Here is a 23,130-nt window from a genome sequence, read left to right on the forward strand (position 1 = left end):
GCAGGAGCTATCAGATCCCTTATTTAATATAGATAAAGTTGGCAAGAGGCCCATTCTGAATGCAAAAATTGATTGAGAGGAAGGGGATGATATTAATCATCGAGTAAGACATGTCATCAAAATGACAAAGAGTTGGATCAAGAAACCCTTTCTGCTTGATCCAATTCCGGATACAGTGATATTCCATATACATGCTCGCCTAGAAAAGGTAAAGGGGAGGAAAGTCACAGTTCCTATCTTTGCGCTCCAGTCTCCTATCAGGCCAGAAATGGTCTACCAGCTTGATCGTCCAGTCGGATATTACCATCCACCAGAGAAGAAGAAAGAAAAGAGGAAGAGATCCTCTCCTCAGAGGATCCAGATAGAGCATGTTGAAGAACAGACCCCTTTGTAGCAACATGAATCTACTCCCTAGGACCCCCACAACTCTGGGATTTCTCATTTCTAGGTTGATTTTCCATTGCCTCCTATTTTTTCAAGCTAGCAAGGGGAGGAAGAGATTCTAGAGACATCCATTCCTCTGATGCATCAAGAGCTCGCTTCTCCTATGGTTCCACAGAAGCAAAGGAGGGTCAAGGTTAGAAAGAACAAGAGGCAGAGAGTTCATAAAATATTAGTGCCTAATCCCTCTATTCCTAAAACTATTCTGGAGGAAAAAAATGAGGATGAAACAGAGTCAGATGGGGAGGAAGAACAAGTGCCTCTACAAGGGAGAACCCGACTTGCCAAAGCTACAGAATTGGAAAGAAAGAAGAATGTCACCAATATCCCACCACCCACCCAAGCTGATATAGTAGAGCTCTCTTCGTCAGAAGATGAAGTACAACGATGGGTGAATGAGCAAAGAGAGCTAGGTGATAATATTCTCTCCATTCCAGATTTTGATTTCATGCCAGTGGGTACAAAATTGGTTGGAGATAAGATTAGAGATACTCGTACAGGTGAATCTCAACAGCAAGATGGGATGCAGATGCCATCTGAAACACAAGGTCCTCATCCAATGCCCCCATCTTCACCTCAGTCTATGATGGTAGATAGGGTTTTAGTGACACCTCCACCTCCGAGTTTAGAAGGAATCATCATTACAAGGAGAACCAGAACCAAGGGTTACTAGTGAGCCATCAAAAGAGGCATAGGTAATGGAATGTATACAACAGTCTTCTCAAGAAGTTGAGGATCAAACTATGGGATCTACAGAAACTGAGACTATAGAAGAAGAACCCTCACAATAGGAAACTCCAAGAAAAAATGACAAAGGGAAGGAGGTAGTTGAACACATCCCTTCATCATCTAGAGCTAAGGTTGGAGAAAGACATATCCTAAGATGGTTCTGAAAGGAAATAATGAGAAGTGCTAAGCATCAATTCTTTGCTTCAGAAGATGATATCTGTGACATTGCAGAGATTTTGAGCAAGCCTGACTCTTCATTACCGGATGCAACACCATTTGCATTCATTACCACTACTCGGAATCAGGACCTATTTGCACAAGTTGCTCATCCCCCGAAAGGTATAGATGAAGAAGTTGTCAGCCTTCAGGACTATGATGTAAAGGATATCACATTAGGGAAACCTACATGGGATACTTCTCGATAAATGATGACTATGGGAGTCAAAGAGGTTCTTAACCACATGGAACGTGATGAGATTGAAATCAAAGCACTTCGAAGGCAAGTTGAGATCTTGAAAGGATATCTAGCTGAAGTTATTGGTCCTCTTGACTCTAAACACCCCAAGGAGACTTTGACTACCATTCTGAAAGAAAGGGAAGGTGTACGGCTCAATCCATTTTTGAGAGATTGTTAGGATTGGCGAGACAACCTTGAGGATAGGGGTATCACTATAATTATAGGAAGTCTAAAATTATTGCACACTACACAAGACAACATTGATAAGATCATGGCAATTTTGAGGCAGGATTTCAACATTATGGATGAGGTACGAGTTTGGGGCAAGGATTTGCAAACTCTACAGGCCATAAAACGACAAAGGTACCGCATTTTGATTGATGTATATACTAGCGAAGAACTAGACATAATAGATGATTGGATAGAAAATATTGTAGAGGGAAATAAAGTGATGGAAACATTGCATGATGAGATACATAGGTTCAAGGACCAAGCTCGAGAGCGAATTTTGGAAGCAAAAAAGCTATATAGTGATGCATGCTTGGATATTTTTGAAGATGAAGAACGAGAGAAGCTTTTACTAGTTGAGGTAGTTGTGGAAAACTTTAGAAAAACTTTAGAGGAAGCATCCAGTAATGAAGATATCAGACAAGCCTTCAAGACAGAAGAAGCATTGTTAGAGTTGGATACCAAACTCAGGGATTTTGCAGAAACTCGGATTGAAGTGGACAACTACAGACAGAAGGTCAAAGATAAGTATGAGGCTTTGAATATTCTCAATGCCACTAAAATTATTGAGATTATAGAGAAATTCAAGGGTAAATATCTAAACATATCTTTAGGATGAATATGAACAAAACCCAGATGACAGAATTTCAATTTTGACACTTAGAAACTTTTGAGGTTTTTTGACTCAGTCAAGGTCCGCAGCTCCGTAGCTTCATAGATCCACAGGTCCATAGCTTTGTAGCTTCACAGATCCATAGGTCCATAGCCCCACAGCTTTGCAGGTCCATAGGTCCGTAGCTCCACATTTTCATGAGGCTCCGCAATTCAGAAATGCGCCGACAGTCAACTGCCAGTTCCAAAAATAACACTTTCCATGCATTGGAAACACATTTTGATGGCAAGATAACTCCAACACACATCAAGTGAAGGGCCAGCTTCTATTTTTGGTGTCTCCATGCACTTCTACTTCGATTGATGGCTTCTTCCTATTTTCTCTCTCATGCTTTCATTGTTTTAACATGTAAAGGGCTCATGCATCCAATTAATGAATAAAATACGGATGGAGTCACTCCAAGCACTAGTTAGATTACCAGTTTGTATATATTTAGTTTTTTTTAATGTTTTAAAGGTATTTTTATTGCATTAATATATCTCTCACTCTCAACACACATTGAGGAGACAATTTCTTATAAATACCCCATTGTAAAATGTAAAAAGGGCCGCCGTTATTATGCAATAAAATTATGCTTTTGGTGCTAGCATTTGGAGTGTAGTTATTCTTTCCTGAATGTGTCATTGTTTTGTGCATTTTATTCATAAGATTGTGATTGATCCAAAGGTTTATTGCATTATTTCTGGTTGTGCGATCTTTTAGTTCTGGTGTTTGCTACAGATATATGAATTCCATTGACGTAACGAGCTTGAGAAGAGATCACCCGATTGTGTCTACATAGCTTTTTGTCTCGCATGAGCGCACTTTCTGTGGCCTTGCAATTTGATGAAGAGTGAAACATCATTTGATTTGTTAAAGATTCTCAGTGATGATTGCATCAGTGGATTCTAGGAAGCGTTGCTCCTATTTTCACTGGTTTCCTACCAATTTCTTTGAAGGTTTAACTCACAGCGTGTTGTGTTCTGTAGCTTATGTCCGTTTGGGAATTTCAATTTCAAGTTATTTGATTTCATGTTATTTTCTTTTAGTTTTGTTATTTTCTTTGCTAACCCCCTTGTTAGAATAGGACCTCATAGTAAGTTGCATTGTTAGAGTTGCATTCATTAAAAAAAAAACAGAAAATACAAAAACATTGTTCTTTTTGGTGTGATATTTTGAGACAGCGAACAGATTTTACTTGATTCCAAGGTAAAGAGTTTTTGGAACTAGCAAAAGCCTCCTTGTGAACATTCACATTTATCTTCTACTGAGCAGATTTTGGTACGTCGCAAGACAAACACTAAACCTTGGAGTGGATCCTTAAAAAGATTTTCTTTTCAAGAGAGGAATTACACTATGGATTCTTGCCGTTGACCTCGTGCAAAATGAACGCCCAACAGAAGTGGCGCTAGGAGGGGCTAATACAAAGAACATACTATTGGAAACAAGAAAGATTTGATCAAGTTTCAAAAATTTTTTTACACCCTTGCAATAATCTACCCTACATAAAAGGTTCGAAAATCACTTCTGAAATTTTCAAAAATTTAGCTCTGCAGGTCCGCAGATCCGCAGATCTGCAGCTCCGCAAAACTTTGTGGTGCGCAAAATTTAGAAGAAGTGAGGAAGTGTACTTTTGCAAAGGTACATTTTTTCCTATATTGATACAAGCTGGAAGATATTGATCCTAGATCCCCATTCCAGTGAGCGTTAAGATCTTCACCAAGTGCCCAAGAATTTCTAGAGCTTACACATTTTCGTAAGCCACGTAGTGACAGAGGAATACCCCAAATTCAACCACTTCCATTTGACATTTCATCATCTTCTTCTACTCCACCACCCATTCAACCACCAGGTGGACCTCCACATATTCCAACACTCCCATCACCTTTCAACCCACCTTTAGGTCCATAAAATCCTCCGATGGCCTTTTTAGCAAATGCAGTTGATTCACCCCTTAGCTTGAGAGGTGCCCTCCATGACCTCTCAAAGAATCCCGAGAAATTCTGTCAAAGGTTTATTTATGGAGAAACAAGAACCATTGAAGATTACGTCAAGATTTTTAAGGAAATTTGCAATCGGAAGAAAATTGCTAATGAAGATGTGGTTATTCAATTATTTCCCTACTCTCTGGGGGAGATTTCCTTCAATTGGTATGTGAACCTACCACCAGGATGTATTGGAGACTGGGACACTTTCGAAAAATCATTTTTGGAAAAATTCAAAACTTTCATCAATCCAGCAGTGATACATCAACAATTCATATCAATAAAAAGGGACCCAGCTAAAATAGTTTCACGCTTCAATCATCGTTTTCATATGGCCTACCGCAAGTTATAAACACCGTACACAATTCTAGTTGAAGCTTCCATCCAAGTTTATTTCAATGCCATGGATCCTCTTACTGCAATTTTTCTGAGAAGACTTCCTACAGCAAATATTGACACGTTGGACAAAGTCCTTGCAGAAGCAATCATGTTCACAAAGCAAGCTAATCCTAATGGAGGAGGAATGATGCTTCCAACGCAAACACTTCCTACCATTCCAACGGTTCCTGTGGGAGCACCCACTGTACCTAGTCAGTTCATACCTATGAACCCAGTTCCATTGCAATAGGTACCTGCTCCACAAACTCAAGTGATAACATTCCCAGGGTATGAGCCCCCGAAAACAGCCTTCTTTGAACAAAAAGCAACAATTCCTGTGGAAATAAATAACAATCTCCTTTCAAAAGTTGGTCAATTGAAGAAGACCATGTCACAGATGAAAAATGAGTTGACTTGTCTTAAATTGTCACAAGGAAAAAGTAACAACTCCTAGAGAAACAATGTTGGCCCCTACAAAAACAATTTTGGTCAAAATTACAACAGGAACTTCAACAATAATAGTAACAACGACGCAGGAAATAACGGCGGAGGGAACAACGTCAATCCTCCTAGTCATAACAATAGCTTCCAAAGACAAAATCGACAATGGAGCACTCTACCAAATAATGGAAGTATTCCTGCTGATAATAACAACATTCAGTATGCTGATATTAATCAGTATGATGATATGCCTAGCAATGATGGTGTGTACTATAATGGTAATCAGGATGTGAATCAAAACCTGCCAATGAATGATAATCTACCTCTTGTTCAATTCAACGCAATGCTATTAGAATCTTACGATCCTACATAGAATGTACAAGTGGAACAACAAGAAAATGAAGAATTCTCGTTCCCTTTTAGTCAAGAACCCAATCTTCAACATGATGAGATGTTTTCCTTTCAAAATGCTAATCGAAACACATATAATCTCAGAAACAAGAGGGATGGAATTCCTCCTGGTTTGCAACCAACTCCACCTGATCCTAGAGCAAGCAACAATCCACCAACGGTAAGGCCAGCCCAGGGAGGACCACAGTATAAGAATCAGGTGAACATACCAACAATACTGAAGAACCCTGCTTGGTCTACTAAAAAATATAACGCGGTTGAAGACCTGAAGAAAAAAAAGGCCAATATGTTCATGTTCGACATGTTGCAGAATTTTCCACAACAAAGAGAAGCACTCATGAAGACATTGGATAATAAAAAGGTCTGCCATAATACAAATAATGTCCCTCAGAAGACGGTGCCGCAACAAGTAAATGCTGCAAAAGCAATGCCCAATATGTTTAAGGAAAAAATCGAGGTACCCCCATTTTTGCTGAGCATAAGGATATATGGGAAGAATCTTCACAATTGTCTTATTGATTTAGGAGCTTCGTGTAATGTGATGCCATTATCAATAGCTCAAAGGCTAGGAGTTGATCCTCAACCCTCTAACCGAGTGGTAATACAGTTGGATAAAACAGAGGTAAAAGTCATTGGAGTATTAGAAGATGTGCGGATACAGCTAATAGTTGATCCTTGGATCCAAGATATTGTTGACATACATGTGGTGGACATCCTAGAAACATATAGATTACTCCTAAGTAGGGAGTTCCTGAGTAGGGAGTGGACAAAATGTCTTAGAGGATGGTTCTCCACAGATTTCACTCAATTATGGGTACCCTGGAAAGGTTTGAACAATCAAATCAAGATAGATGTTGAGCCCAAACTGAAAACAATGATTACGGATTACAATGCCCTGAATGAGGTAGCATTCTTACAATCTAACTTGGGGTCGTATAAAGTGATGGCATTGGACCTAGTTCCAAACAAGACATATCAAGAGCAAAATGAACAACCTAAAGTTTTGGTCCCCAAAATTGAGATCGTGACACAATTCATAGAAAGTATGGTGACTAATCTATAATGTTTAGGAAAGGAAGCTAACCCTAGTGTCCTCCTCCTTCCAGGATTTTTTCAGTTGCACAAAGTTAGTCATTCAGAGTTTGAATGTTCGACATGCCAAGAAGCAGTAGCGAAAGTTTTGAGACAAATAATGGGAAACAAAAGTACGAAGACCTCTAGCAAAGAAGTTATCCAAAGTCAAAATTTAGTGAATTCATCCAACTATATTGAGCAAACTGAAGAGGAAAGTGAAGATTTAAATGTATCATACATCGATACCTCTTTAGATGGTGGAGGTTTGTCTTCTCCTCCTCCCGGGATGATTAAAGTTCAAAGAAGAAGACGATATGTCAAAGGTAAAGGATGGACTTCAGTAGTCATTCATCCTAAACCTAAAGTTAAACATATCAATGGGCTAATAGAGGAAATTTAGGAGAAGCAAGAAAAACACACTCTTCCCTTATCCTTTCGATATGAAGGAGATTCATCAAGCCCCACATGAGAAAAGTTACAATGGGTTCCCAAGAAACAGTCGTTCAAGGCTCAAGTAAAAGAAAAGTTGAGGACGAATAATCTCAAAGTCAAAAAAGCCAAGGAAAATACAGTTTGGACACTCTGCTTTGATGGTTCCATATGCAAATTAGGAGCTGGTGCAGGTATTAAACTAATCAAACCAAAAGGTAGTTCTTTCTATGCCGCATATCGTTTGCAGTTTAGATGTACTAATAATGGCACAAAATATGAAGCCTTGATTTGAGGACTTCTCTTTGCATTGGAAAAGGGAGTTATTGCTCTTAGAATCGAAGGAGATTCTCAATTAGTGATAAGACAAGTAAAATCCATATACTCATGCAATGACAAAAGATTAATCGCTTACAGGAAAAGGGTATGGGATATAATGGATGACTTTCAAGCTCTAAACATCAAATCCATTCCAAGAAGAAGGAATGTGGTAGCGGATGCCCTTACAATTTCAGCCAGTGCTTTACAACCAGTAGAAAGAACAAAGTTGAAAAGATTCTCAGTTGAATTAGTTGTTGTTCTTGCCATTACCGATAATATCACAAACTTTCAGGTCTTTCAAGATGATCAACATATACTCGAGTTTATTATGTGCAGTCACCATTTCCAAGGACAAGAGATTGATGATACACCTGAAGACAAGCTTGAAGATGATGAGATTAAGGATGATGATGAAATCCTTAATTTGAAAACCAACAATATTCTGAAAGGGATGGTTGAACTTGAACGCATCTTCGACCACAAAAAATCAACACTCAATAGAAGGGCAACTCAATAGAAAGGAATCAAAGAATGTGACTCGTACAATTTAAGCACGAATGAAGAACCAAAAATGGTGCAAATAGGAAAAGCATGCAATCAAAGGGAAAGGGATGACATGCTCAAGTTGCTCACCGAGTATAAAGATGTGATTGCTTGGAGTTATGAAGAGATAAGGACTTATGATCCTGATATTATCACACATGACATCCTGTTGAAACCAGATGCTAAACCTTTCCGGAAGAGACAACGACCAGTGAATCCGATAATCAAATCATTGATTATGAAAGAAGTTAAGAAATTACTGGATGCAAAGATCATATTTCCTATCTGTCATTCCACCTGGGTAGCAAATTTGGTCCCTGTACGAAAAAAGACTGGAGAAATTTTCCTTTGTGTCGACTTTCATAATTTGAATTTGGCATCTCAAAAGGATAACTACCCTCTACCCTCGCTAGATGAAGTGTTGCAAATTGTTAATGGTTCAAAGATGATGTCATTCTTGGATCGTTACTCAGGGTATAACCAGATCATGGTCGACGAAGAAGATAGGCTAAAGACTACTTTCACAACCAAGTGGGGAACGTTTGCCTATGGAAGGATGCCTTTTAGGTTGATTAATGTAGGAGCTACATTTCAACGAGAAATGGATGAAGCTTTTAAAGGATTGATAAACAGATGTATAGTCATCTACATGGATGACTCTACTATCTTTTCAAAAGATCGAAGTACTCATATTGCTGATTTGAGGTAGGTATTTAATAGATGTTGTAGGTATGGCATATCACTCAATCCCAAGAAATATTCGTTCGATGTTACTAAAGGAAAGCTCTTGAAACATGTCATTTTTGAAGTTGGAATTTCAATTGATCCCAATAGAGTTGAATCAATTTTTAAGTTAGTACCACCTCATAGTCAGAAGGAGTTGAAATCTTTTTTTGGAAAGATAAAATTTGTACGCAAATTCATAAGTGGTTTCATGGAAATAGTCCACCCCCTCAATGATTTACTCAAAAAGGGGGCTAAAACAGAATGGGTACCAGAGATAAAGAAATCCTTCCAAGATATCAGGGTTGTCATTTCAAAAGCCCCTGTTTTGGTAAGCCCAGATTATCAGTTACCTTTCAAGATCTATTCCTTTGCTTCTGAACATTCTTGTGCAGGGATCTTGATGCAAAGAAGAGAGAAGGAAGATAAGCGACCCATTTCTTTCATGAGTTGTCCTCTAAAGAATGCTGAGTTAAAATATTCAAATCTTGATAAACAGTCCTTTGCATTAATCAAGGCAGTGAAGAAGTTTCGTCACTATATACTTAGAAGTAAGGTGTATGCAATTGTACCTGACCCAGCAGTAAAAATGCTTTTGATGCAGAATGAACTTGGTGAAAGAAGAGGAAAGTGGATGGTAATACTTCAAGAACTCGATCTAGAGATTCAACCTATGCATTTAGTTAGAGGTCAAGGATTATCCAAAATGATCGCTGACAACCAAGAAGGAAATCAAAAGGAATTCAAATTTGATGATGAAACTGATGAAGAAGATCAAAAGAAGATGGTTGTATCACAAGTTGATATCAATCAAGCTATGGTGATAGATGTGTGGTACCAGGATATTGCTTATTATCTCCTACAAGATCAATGCCCCAAATGGATGAACAGTTCGCAACGTAGGGGACTTAAGATGAAATGCGAGTCTTACAAGTTACTTGATAACAAGTTGTATAAAAGGAAATATGAGGGGATTTATTTGAAATTCTTAGGACATGGAGAAGCTAACGATGTCCTGGAACAGTTTCATGACAAGTATGGTACAGGACACGGTTCAGCAGAAGCCATAGCACACATGATTTTAAGGTCAGGTTATTTTTGGCCCTCAATATTCAAGGATATGTTTGAACATGTGCATTCCTGTCATTCATGCCAAACTAATGCTAACAAAGAAAGGCACCCAGTAATGCCACTTCAACTGATATACGAGGTGCACCCTTTCACAAAGTGGGGACTGGATTTCATTGGTCAAGTAAACCCACCGTCATCAACTGGACACACATTCATCCTTATAGCTATCGATTACTGCACACGTTGGACAGAGGCTGAGACTTTCAAAAATTGCACTGCTAAGGTGGTGACAGACTTTTTGGAAGAGCACATTGTTACTAGATTTGGAATGTTGTTCGTTCTTGTATGCGACAATGGATTTGCATTTGCATCCGCATTTTTAACACAATGGGCATTTGAAAACAAATTCATCATCAGATTCTCTTCAAATTATTACCCGCAAGGAAACGGGGTAGCGGAGTCTATGAACAAAAATTTGATCACTATGATAAAATGAGTGCTGAAGGAGAACCCTCAAGATTGGCATACATAATTGAAATACGCCTTGTGGATAGATCGGGTCAGAGTAAAAAAGGCTTTGGGTACTTCTCCCTATCTACTTGTTTACGGGCAAGAACCGGTATTCCCGCTCAATCTTAAGATTCTTGTTTTAAAATTCATGAGTGGGTATGCGGATGACATTGACAGAGTGCAAATCCGATTGATGAATCTTCTAGAAATGGAAGAGAAACGAACAACTACATTGGAACACATGGCTAAACATCAAGCTGTTGTCAAGAGATGGTTCGACAAGAGGGCCACTATAAAATCTTTCAGGATTTCTGACCTAGTCCTACTTTGGGATAAGGCGAAAGAAAAGCCGGGAAGCCATACTAAGTTTCAATGCTTGTGGACAGGCCCATATCAGATTGTGGAAATTCTGGGAGAAAACACATTTAGGCTAAGTTCCTTATAGGGGGAGTTTTTACCTTTGCCCGTAAATGGGCAATTTCTGAAACATTATTTTGAAGCCTAAAAAAAACAAAAAGAAAAAAAAAAATTTTAAAAAAGAAAAAAAATTTTAAAAAAAAAGAAATTAAAAAAAAAAAAAAAAAAGATTTGTTTGATTTCAAGTTGTTTGTTTGCTTTCAGTCGTGTGTTTCCTTTCAGTTGTGGTTTTGTTTTCAAAGTTGTGTCCTAGGGGGTAAGGTGTACTTGAGATTTTTCTCAGGATTCTACTAACAACTCTTTGGTCCCAATTTCAGGAAGGGGTATTTCTTTGTCAAAACATTCAGATGATTGTGCGTTATGCACCAACCAAACATTAGACATTTCTTGTGGAAATAAAGAGTTTTTCAGTCAGGAAATCAGGACTCTAGACCAACAAGTTCTCAACACTTTGCAAATCTTAAAATTTGATCATTTTAGGTGTTGTTGGATTGAAGTCAAAGATGGTGAGGGATGATTCAAGCTCCAACTGGTTCAAACGGGAGGGGTCTCGTCGAAGATAGCTAAGACCATTGATTTGTGTGAGAGTTTCTAAAAAGTTCTAAAAGAGGAACGCAAGGGATGTTCATAAGATATCGAATCCGTGAAACGACACCGATGTTCTAACTACATAGTCTAAGCGTAGTCAGGATACAGAAGATTTAAAAAAAAAAAGATAAACAGTGTTAAGAATGAAGGATTCCAAAGATTTGAAAAGGCTCCAAGATATTTTCTCAAAACAGAATAGCTTATGTTCAAAGTATTGCTCTATCAAAAGTGGCATTTCAAACGACATGGAACAATTCTTCAAAAGACCTGAAAATCAAAAGAATGCGACATCCCGCCAAGAGACCTCGAACTGATTCTATCATCTGGTCAATCAATTGGTTGATAAAAGTCTTCGTGGAGATTTCGAACAAATGAGCTAGGAGGAGTGGAAGATCATTTTTGAGTTGTCAAAAAATTTCAATGGACTACATCCTAAGGCATCGAAGGGAACGAATTCATAACGCACACACTGAGCTTCAAAGTTTTGAGTCCTGGTATTTTGACTATGAAGTCATTCGAAATAAGCCTAAGATGTTCAAAGCTAGGCTGATGTCCAATACACGTCGGAAGGATGTTTGCTGATAAAGAAATGCTTAACACATTTCTTCCTTTTTTGGGGGCTATTTGTTGTGGTATTCACAACACATGCCCCATTCCGAGTTCGGAATGGGGACCCCCTAACTTTTTTTTTTTCGACTCCTGCCTCTCATTTTGATAATTGGGAGAAGAAAATTAGTTGATTAATTAGATTATTTGAATTACAAAAAACTAAAAATAAATAAATAAATAAATTTAAAAAAAAAAAAAAACCATAAGTAAAATGAAATTGGTTTTTGAGTATCATTTTTTTAATGTGTTTTATGTATCCAGTAATTAATAATTTTTTCTTTTTGTGATGTGTAGGTAATATAATCAAATCGTGTCCACATCCGAATCAATAGCAAAGCTAGTCATATACAAGTATCAAGGCATAACCCTGAAGTCAGGGTTACACAATGAACACTCTAAGATCAAAGACACAGAACTTGGACACACAGACTTGGGAGAATTTTTTAGGGTTTTTAATAACCCAACTGAAAGATCTTCTTTGAGATCCGCCTTAATACAGTCTGGATTGGTAAATGCAACATCACATCCTGAGGCTGTTCAGTCCGCTGAATTGATCATGACCTTATCCTGACATTTTTTTCTCGAGGAAAGGGTGGTAAAGAGTGTCACTGGGGAAGTAGTCTTGGATCTATGACCTGATAATATTGAGTGAATCTTTCACTTACCTAGAGTCGATCAGTTTATCAGGCTTTCATATGAAGAAGCTAAGAGGTGGCATAAACATCATCACCAGGAGGCCATGGACATTATATATTCCTCATACTTCATTGAGAAGACATCTCGAGGAAAGACAATCAGCAAAGTTGATATGGCTCGAGGATATATGAGGGATGACATTGGATATTCAATCATTCTCCTGAGCAGAGTTATGGGACTTCCAACAGCAAGTCATCTCGCTCCATTCATGGTTAACTTCATTGAAACCATCAGACATGTAAAGATGCCACTAGATTGGGCTACCACACTTAGTGAGAACTTGTGTGGTCAGTTGCAGACAGTAAAGGACAAGAAGAAGTTCTATATGACTTCTTATGTGATTTTTCTACTTGCAGCAAGGGCCACCGACTATCTTGGGTTGTATAAAAAAGGCAGTATGCAAGATCCTAATGCATGGCCTTATATAGTTTATCCTCAGCTAGTTAAGAAAAAGCTATCGCCGCAAAGTAAAGAGTACCGGATTGTGAATGATGCCTTTATCTTCGCCATCTTTCGATTCATCGAAGGCGACTATGGAAAGAGATTGTCTGATGAGGCCAAGCCACAAACCACAGCTCTCAGTGCATATTTTATCCAGTTCCAGACATTCACATACATTCGGGTTGGTGGTGCATCTATCCATCCAAAGAAGCTCCCAAGGTACCCAAGTGATAAGTTGGTTCTGATGGAAATTTCTCGGCAGATTGAGTCAGCCTATGAGAGGATCAAGAAACAACGAAGGCCTTGTTGGGATTAGCCTTTTGTAATAGGGGCATACCAAGTAAAGAGAAAGCATGATATCCCAACCTTTGAGTGGGAATGGGAGAACTATCCTCTTGAGGAATATAACTCTCCCTGGCCATTCTTTGATAGTGTTGGTAAAGAATTCTACCACAAGGACAGTATTGAAGATCATTGGATGAATGCCACAAATGACTATGATGTCTGTATTAGGGACTATTCTAGAATGACTTTGTATTTAGTAGAGAAAGCTCTCCATTTGACCATCCCATATGAGATAAGGATACAAGATTCACAGGAGCTATTAGATCCCTTATTTAATACAGATAAAGTTGGTGAGAGGCCCATTCTAAATGTAGAAATTGATAGAGAGGAAGGGGATGATATTAATCATCAAGCAAGACATGTCATTAGAATGACAAAGAGTTGGATCAAGAAACCCTTTCTGCTTGATCCAATTTTGGATACAGTGATATTCCATATACATGCTCACCCAGAAAAGGTAAAGGGGAGGAAAGTCATAGTTCCTATCTTTGCGCTCCAGTCTCCTATCAGGCCAAAAATGATCTACCAGCTTGATCGTCCAGTGGAATATTACCATCCACCAGAGAAAAAGAAAGAAAATAGGAAGAGAGCCTCTCCTCAGAGGATCCGGATAGAGCATGTTGAAGAACAGGCCCCTTTGCAGCAACATGAATCTACTCCCCAGGACCCCCACAACTCTGGGATTTCTCATTTCCAGGTTGATTTTCCATTGCCTCCTATTTTGTCAAGCCAACAAGGGGAGGGAGAGATTCTAGAGACATCCATTCCTTCGATGCATCAAGAGCTCGCTTCTCCTATGGCTCCACAGAAGCAAAGGAGGGTCAAGGTGAGAATGAACAAGAGGCAAAGAGTTCATAAAAGATTAGTGCCTAATCCCTCTGTTCCTAAAACTATTCCCAAGGAATCAGATGAGGATGAAACAGAGTTAGATGGGGAGGAAGAACAAGTGCCTCTACAAGGGAGAACCCGACTTGCCAAAGCTATAGAATTGGAAAGAAAGAAGAATGTCACAAATATCCCACCACCCACCCAAGTTGAAATAGTAGAGCTCTCTTCATCAGAAGATGAAGTACAACGATGGGTGAATGAGCAAAGAGAGCTAGGTGATAATATTCTCTCCATTCCAAATTTTGATTTTATGCCAGTGGGTACAAAATTAGTTGGAGATAAGATTAGAGATACTCCTACAGGTGAATCTCAACAGCAAGATGGGATGCAGATGCCATCTGAGACACAAGGTCCTCATTCAACGCCCTCATCTTCACCTCAATCTATGATGGTAGATAGGGTTTTAGTGACACCTCCACCTCCAAGTTTAGAAGAACATGTTCAGAAGGAATCATCATTACAAGTTGAACCAGAACCAAGGGTTACTAGTGAGCCATCAAAAGAGGCACAGGTAATGGAATGTATACAACAGCCTTCTCAGGAAGTTGAGGATCAAACTACGGGATCTACAGAAACTGAGACTACAGAAGAAGAACCCTCACAACAAGAAACTCCAAGCAAGAATGACAAAGGGAAGGAGGTAGCTAAACACATCCCTTCATCATCTAGAGGTAAGGTTGGAGAAAGACATATCCCGAGATGGTTCTGGAAGGAAATAATAAGAACTGCTAAGCATCAATTATTTGCTTCAGAAGATGATATCTGTGACATTGCAAAGATTTTGAGCAAGCCTAACTCTCCATTATAGGATGCAACACCATTTGCATTCATTACCACTACTTGGAATCATGACCTATTTTCTCAAGTGGCTCATCCCCCGAAAGGTACAGATGAAGAAGTTGTCAGCCTTCAGGACTATCAGGTAAAGGATATCACATTAGGGAAACCTACACGGGATCCTTCTCGACAAATGATGACTATGGGAGTCAGAGAGGTTCTTAACCACATGGAACATGATGAGATTGAAATCAGAGCACTTCAAAGGCAAGTTGAGATCTTGAAAGGATATCTAGCTGAAGTTATTGGTCCTCTTGACTCTGAACGCCCCGAGGAGACTTTGACTACCATTCTGAAAGAAGGGGAAGGTGTACGGCTCAATCAATTTTTGAGAGCTTGTCAGGATTGGTGAGACAACCTTGAGGATAGGGGTATCAATATAATTACAGGAAGTTTGAAATTATTGCATGCTACACAAGACAACATTGATAAGATCGTGGCAATTTCGAGGTAGGATTTCAGCATTATGGATGAGGTATGAGTTTGGGGCAAGGATTTGCAAATTCTACAGGCCATAAAAGGACAAAGGTACCACATTTTGATTGATGTATATACTGGCGAAGAACTAGACATAATAGATGATTGGATATAAAAGATTGCAAAGGGAAATAAAGTGATGGAAACATTGCATGATGAGATACATAGGCTCAAGGACCAAGCTCGAGAGTGAATTTTGGAAGCAGAAAAGCTATATAGTGATGCATGCTTGGATATTTTTGAAGATGAAGAACGGGAGAAGCTTTTACCAGTTGAGGTAGTTGTGGAAAACTTTAGAAAAACTTTAGAGGAAGCATCCAGTGATGAAGATATCAGACAAGCCTTCAGGACAGAAGAAGCATTGTTAGAGTTGGATACCGAACTCGAGGATTTTGCAGAAACTTAGATTGAGGTGGACAACTACAGACAGAAGGTCAAAGATAAGTATGAGGCTTTGGATCTTCTCGATGCCGCTAAAATTATTGAGATTATAGAGAAATTCAAGGGCAAATATCCAAACATATCTTTAGGATGAAGATGAACAAAACCCAGATGACAGAATTTCAATTTTGACACTTAGAAAGTTTTGAGGTTTTTTGACTCAGTCAAGGTCCACAACTTCGTAGATCCGCAAGTCCGCAGGTACGCAGCTTCGCAGATCCGCAGGTCCGTAGCTCTGCATTTTCATGAGGCTTTGCAATTCAAAAGTGCGCCGACAGTCAACTGCTAGTTCCAAAAATAACACTTTCCATGCATTGGAAACACATTTTGATGGCAAGATAACTCTGACACACATCAAGTGAAGGGCCAAGTTCTATTTTTGGTGTCTCCATGTACTTCTACTTCGACTGATGGCTTCTTCCTATTTTCTCTCTCATGCTTTCATTGTTTTAACATGTAAACGGCTCATGCATCCAATTAATGAATAAAATATCGATGGAGTCAATCTAAGCATCAGTTAGATTACCAGTTTGTATATATTTAGTTTTTTTTAATGTTTTAAAGGTATTTTTATTGCATTAAGATATCTCTCACTCTCAACACAAATTGAGGAGACGATTTCTTATAAATACCCCATTGTAAAATGTAAAAAGGGTCACCGTTATTATGCAATAAAATTATGCTTTTGGTGCTAGCATTTGGAGTGTAGTTATTCTTGCCTGAATGTGTCATTGTTTTGTGGATTTTATTCATAAGATTGAGATTGAGCCAAAGGTTTATTGCATTGTTTCTGGTTGTGCGATCTTTTAGTTCTGGTGTTTGCTACAGATATATGAATTCCGTTGACGTAACGAGCTTGAGAAGAGATCACCCGATTGTGTCTACATAGCTTTTTGTCTCGCATGAGCACACTTTCTGTGGCCTTAAGATTTGATGAAGAGTGAAACATCATTCAATTTGTTAAAGATTCTCACCGACGATTGCATCAGTGGATTCTAGGAAGCACTGCTCCTGTTTTCATTGGTTTCCTACCAATTTCTTCGAAGGTTTAACTCATAGCGTGTTGTGTTCTATAGCTTATGTCCGTTTAGGAATTTCAATTTCAAGTTATTTGATTTCATGTTATTTGCTTTCAATTTCATTATTTTCTTTTCTAACCCCCTGTTAGAATAGGACCTCATAGTAAGTTGCATTGTTAGAGTTGCATTCATTAAAAAAAAAAATACAAAATACAAAAACATTGTTCTTTTTGGTGTGATATTTTGAGACAGCGAATAGATTTTACTTGATTCCAAGGTAAAGAGTTTTTTGAACCAGCAAAGGCCTCCTTGTGAACATTCACATTTATCTTTTACTGAGCGGATTTTGGTACGTCGCAAGACAAACACTGAACCTTGGAGTGGATCCTTAAAAAGATTGGTTTTTCAAGAGAGGAATTACACTATTTATTCCTGCCGTTGACCTCGTGCAAAATGAACACCCAACAACTTTTTATTTTACACAAATTAAATCTATTAACTCCCTTTAATTTGGAAATCTCCCTTGATGACTGAACTTCACCTTTAATTTTGACCGTTGATTGAAATCGATCTCAACCATTGATGAATTTTAGAAAAATCTATTTAAGAGACCCTCATCTCTTCATTTTGAAAGGTTGAATGAGAATTTGCATCGAATTGTTGCTGGAATTCATACTCACATTTTCTCATATTCACATACACAAAGATCAAGTTTGACCAAAAGTTGATCGAATTTAACCACGGTTCACTTGAGTTGACTAGTTTCAAAAAGAATTTTGAAATAATTAAACAAAATTATTTAATTAAATGGAGTACTTACTTCTAATTAATTAAACAAAGTTATTTAATTAAATGAGAAGCCATTCCTAATTAATTAAATGAAGTTATTTAATTAAATAAGAAAAGTGTCTCTAATTAATTAAAGATTATTTAATTAAATAGAAAAAGTAATTATGAGAGCATATCTCATTTTATTAAATTAAATATCTCAACAAAATCTCTCTTCAGTTCAAAAAGGGAAATTCCCAGTTCACTATTGATAAAAAATGAGTTAAATAAGTGAACTCCTTTTTCTACTCAAATTGAATCAGTTAACTACTTATTTTACTCAAATTAAATCTGTTAACTCCCTTTAATTTGGAAATCTCCCTTTATGACTAAACTTCGCCTTTAATCCTGACAGTTGATTAAAATCGATCTCAACCGTTGATGAATTCCAGGAAAGTCCATTTAGCAGACCCTCATCTCTTCATTTTGAAAGGTTGAATGAGAATTTGCATCGAATTGTTGCTAGAATTCGTACTCACATTTGCTCATATTCACATATGCAAAGATCAAGTTTGACAAAAAGTTGACCAGATTTAACCACGTGTAATGCCCCGCCAAGGGATCCAAAGAATTAACCTAGAATTTCACTAAGTTTGGTAACATTTTTTTTTTGAAATAACATGAAAGTAAATACCACATATAACTTGTACTTAATAACAGAAGCAATAGCAATGTCCATCTGAAAGTAAACATAACATACATAATCGATTACATTCTTTTAAGATCCCTTAACATTGAATTACATACATGAATCCATCTAGTACAACATCCACATGAAATAATAATGATAAGTCCAATGTTTAAATATTACATTTAAAATGCTCATTCATCATCTCTACATGTCACAGGGTATGACAAGCTCAAAGAATATACATATGTACAATAAGGTACATCATCCTATTCTAATCCATGATACATCAAAGTAAAGATAATCACATGATACACATGATACATCATCATAGAAGTCATATACATCCATCATAAAGATCAAACAAAATAAACTAAGTGCATGGTTCCTCCCAACCATTAATAGCATCATTAGACCATCATGGGTCCTAGCCATCCCTCCGTGCGTAACATCCCAAATCACCGAAGGGATCATCGATATTAACATAGTAGGAATGTCACTCCTTAAATATACAACAGCATATGTAAAAAGTAATCTAACATGAAAATATAAATATAAGATAACATCATCTAACATATGCTAATCATCAATGAAAGGATACATATCCACCATCACGAAGGACGCATCAGCCACAATGTCTCAATGAATCTCAAATGATAAGAGTGGAAAATACACTACCACCCGACCGCGTAGTACCTAAGTGGTCCACTCCCACCGTGCTAAGGAGATAATCTCAAGTCCCAAATAGGTTATCAAAATCACATAGCATAAATCTCTATAATCCAGGAATCCTAAAAGTATACTAACTCAAAGGTTCCAATCACGAAACTGACATCTACTTCCCAGAGGCACACAATGACATGTCGGAACCTACTATGCAAGCGAGAAAGTGTCATCGCATTTATCTCGTACAAGTTACCATAGTAGTTAAGTAAACTCCACAGGTTCATACAGATCTCATGCGGCCACTAGTATACTCTCATATTGATGAGGCATACTATGGAATGCAAGGTCCCAACCATGCATTCTCACTACTCCCATCCTAGCCTTTACAAGCACTCAAGGCATGGGCGAGAACAAAAACTCTTATCTTTTGAGGTTCATTCAGTTAGTATTAGGTGTGAATGTTATCACTTATTAATCCAACTTACAATGAGTTACCCTGGCAGCCTCTTAGGGCCCCGGCCCCCATTGCAACCCACTTCCCGTCACTACATGCAGATATCCTACCCTAAAGCTCATGGAATCATAAATCTCAAAATCACAAAAGATAATCCATAGTAAAATCATCAAATATGCATAAAAGCATCAAATCACCATGAGCAAATATACATAGAAAATCATGATCACAACAGCTCTCTATTGGCAACTGAAGCATCACTAATAATCAAAAGTATCCAATGGTTCTTAATAACCAAAATATATCTCAATCATACTGATCGAAGACTCCAAAAATGGTTGAGTCAAATATTTCACAACATGACATCATCAAGGATAAATCCACATTTCAGTCCCATCATGGCGACTAGAATATAACCAAGGATAACTGATTGATGACCAAAAATAATGGTTAAGTCAAGTGTCTCATCTATAACAATTAGTATTACAACCAATACATAGAGCATTCCATCACATAACCATGGTTGGGTTTATAAAAATCAAGATTAAAACATCATCATGACATCATAATCACATAACTTCGAGGCCTCTGGTAGACGTCCTATAACTAGTCAACACTAGTCAACCCAAAACCCAAAAACAATAGTATAAAAAATATACAATGTAAACACATGTTTTGATTTCGCTAAATTTTAAATTTTGAATTCAATGCAAAGGTCTCGGTTTACATTTCCCAAACTATTTCAAGTGGAGAGTTTTACCTAACCCATGTATTTGTTTGATAGATAAAAAGTTTCTCCATTAGACTCAATTTCCTAATTGCTCTAATAATATTTTGTTTACATAAACTTTGTTTTCAAAAGACATTTCCAATGAATTCAATATTATCAAAAAAATTTACATATTTCCAAAAATTTGACTTATAACACATTCTAATAATTATCCTTGATTAAACTAAACTTAATTAAGTTAATTATTACTATTTCTTAATAATAGTTGATAAATTATTAATCATATTTTTAAATCATCTATCTTTACAAATTGATCCATATATACAAATCATTTTAAATAATTTAATTATTGATAATATATATACATATATGCTCATATATATATATATATATATATATATATACATGCATACATAAATAAATACATATATATATATATATAATAATTAATAACATTATCTAATAATGAACAATACTTAATAACATTATATGTAAAATCGAATAAGGAAATCGTTATACATAAGCGATATGCTATCGGCTGTACCCTGTGCTTGGCTATACTCAGCACGGGTGTCAGGTCTGTACCACCCATGACTGCAGTGAATGCCTGCGACTACTATCGCTGAACAGTATACGGGTCACGACGTCAGTCGTGTCCGTCGCGACAATCCCGCCATAATAATAAACAGTGGAAAGGGAGGGGGTTATGGGGTATAACCAACCCCTCCATATGAAATTTTATGTATATTTCAATTTCAATTTCGTTTTACCACTGACATTCAGTTTTAATAAAGAAATTTATAAACGTTTTACAAAAAACAAAATTCGCAGAGCGATACGACATTTGAACTTTCAATATATTTATATATATACATATATGTATATATGTGTATATGTAGATATATATATATATATAAATTTATGTGTGTGTGTGTGTGTGTGTGTGTCTATATATGCAAAATTTTTATAAACATATATATATAAATATGCATTAAAAATGAAGATCTAAGATCATATATATATATATATATATATATATATATATATATATATATATATATATATATATATATATATGATTCTAAAATATTTACCCTTTAAATTTTCTCAATAACTTTCTAATGGATTTGGCTATAATTTAAACCCTAGCCCCATCTTCCTTTCATATCTATAAAATTCTAAAATAAATTTGATTGCCCATATTGAAAATGCATACAATAAAAATCTAAAATTCCTTAGAAGACATATGGAAGACATGAAGAAGATAGGAATGCATGATGCGGAAATAGCATAAGAAAAATCACAAGAATCCACCCGAATTCTGATGCTAATTCACTTTTCCTCAAAAAACCTATAGAGCAAGCTCCCTTCTTCAAAAATCTCCAAAAAACTCTCGAATCCTTCAATGCTCCAATTGCTCTCCAAAAACTCTTGAATCCTTCAATGCTCCAATTGCTCTCCAAAAACTCTCGAATCCTTCAATGCTCTAATTGCTCTCCAAAAATTCTCGAATCTTTCAATGCTCCAATTGCTCTCCAAAAATTCTTGAATCTTTCAATGCTCCAATTGCTCTCCAAAAACTCTCGAATCCTTCAATGCTCCAATTGCTCTCCAAAAACTCTCGAATCCTTCAATATCCAATTTCTCTCCAAAAACTCTCTCAAGCTTCTAAGAATGCTTGAATATAAAGAGCTGTCAAGAAACCTTTGGAATGTTTTTTGAAACCGCTGAAAGGTGTCAACAACTAAGCATGGGTCTTTTCCCACTTTTTTTGCTGAGTCATAGAGTTGTAGACACCTTGTGCTTAATTGATGCACTAACCCCCGTGTTGACACATGTTAATTCCCATGCAAGCTTATAACTCCAATTTACTTTTTAAATAATTTCTAATTAAATATTTATAACTCACGTTCTAATTTTTATATCTTTTATTATTATTGTTTTATTTATTACTTTATTATTATTTTACAATTATTATTTTATTTTATTTTCTAGTTTTCTCTTATATAAGTCTTTTCCTCAATAATTCACATTTAATTAATCACAATCAAAATATCAATAATTAAATGAAATTATTTAGTTAAATAAAAAAAGTGTCTCTAATTAATTAAAGATTATTTAATTAAATAGAAAAAGTAATTATGAGAGTATATCTCATTTTATTAAATTAAATATCTCAACAAAATCTCTCTCCAGTTCAAAAAGGGAAATTTCTAGTTCACTATTGATCAAAAATGAGTTAAATCAGTTAACTCCTTTTTCTACTCAAATTGAATCAGTTAACTCCTTATTTTACTCAAATTAAATTTGTTAACTCCCTTTAATTTAGAAATCTCCCTTTATATCTGAACTTCACCTTTAATCCTGACCGTTGATTGAAATTGATCTCAACTGTAGATGAATTCTAGGAAAGTCTATTTAAGAGACCCACATCTCTTCATTTTGAAAGGTTGAATGAGAATTTGCATCGAATTGTTGCTGGAATTCATACTCACATTTGCTCATATTCACATACGTAAAGATCAAGTTTGACCAAAAGTTGACCAGATTTAACCACGATTGACTTGAGCTGACTAGTTTCGAAAATAATTTTGAAATAATTAAATGAAATTATTTAATTAAATGGAGTACTTACTTCTAATTAATTAAACAAAGTTATTTAATTAAATGAGA

The sequence above is a fragment of the Cupressus sempervirens genome, chromosome 6 (genome assembly GCF_028749045.1).
Source record: "Cupressus sempervirens isolate cs-2001-9-10 chromosome 6, ASM2874904v1, whole genome shotgun sequence".
In the NCBI taxonomy this organism is placed as follows: Eukaryota; Viridiplantae; Streptophyta; class Pinopsida; order Cupressales; family Cupressaceae; genus Cupressus; species Cupressus sempervirens.